The sequence below is a fragment of the Buceros rhinoceros genome, unplaced genomic scaffold, assembly GCF_000710305.1.
Source record: "Buceros rhinoceros silvestris isolate BGI_N320 unplaced genomic scaffold, ASM71030v1 scaffold21367, whole genome shotgun sequence".
NCBI classification, from domain to species: Eukaryota; Metazoa; Chordata; class Aves; order Bucerotiformes; family Bucerotidae; genus Buceros; species Buceros rhinoceros.
The window spans coordinates 4,234-4,834 of NW_010424221.1; the positions used below are offsets into that span (position 1 = coordinate 4,234).

Sequence of the window (601 nt, forward strand, 5' to 3'; positions counted from 1 at the left end):
TAGAAGGCCCCCCCCAGCCGTTCCTCGGTTCTGCGCTTCCCGCCTTGTTTCCAAGGGGGTTTCTGGGACACCTGCCTCCCAAGAAGAGCACACGCGGTTCCTCCCGCTGCGCTGAGATGTTCTAGCCTAAACCCGTGAGGTTTTGTTGCTGCTTCGCTCTGTCAGTCCATCAGCTCGCCACACAGCGATTCAAAACCAGCCGCTGCTTTCACACTCCGCTGCTGCTTCTGGCTTCTCCTGACCTGGAATCCCACCCGCAGCGTTTTGCGGGGGGAAGCGGTCGAACGTTACTGCTCTGTGTATTCACAGACTGCGGGAATGATGAGAAAAAGGAAATATTTGGTAGAGTGTGTAAGCACTGGACGAGGTAATATTGCAAACAAACCCGAATCAACAACTGGGAGCAAGAATAACGCAGACCGTGGAACAAGGAGCGATAAGAGGAGTTTTACACTCATTTTATTTAAGTCTCTCACCCAGCTTATTTATAACTACAGAAACTCCAGCTCAGTTTAGAATTGCTCCTCATTATTTGAGATAATGAGATTAAACGAGAGGTTTTTGATGAACGCAGCAGCGCCCCTTACGCTGAGCCTGGAGT

The 601-nt window shown here is 50.6% G+C and overlaps 1 protein-coding gene across 1 annotated transcript in view; it reads left to right on the forward strand.

Annotated features, from left to right (window-relative positions):
* The window catches only part of LOC104497467 (maltase-glucoamylase, intestinal-like), a gene marked incomplete at both ends in the record, with an annotated part of 6,511 nt that overhangs the window by 3,713 nt on the left and 2,197 nt on the right, over positions 1-601 (forward strand). The window lies entirely within an intron of this gene.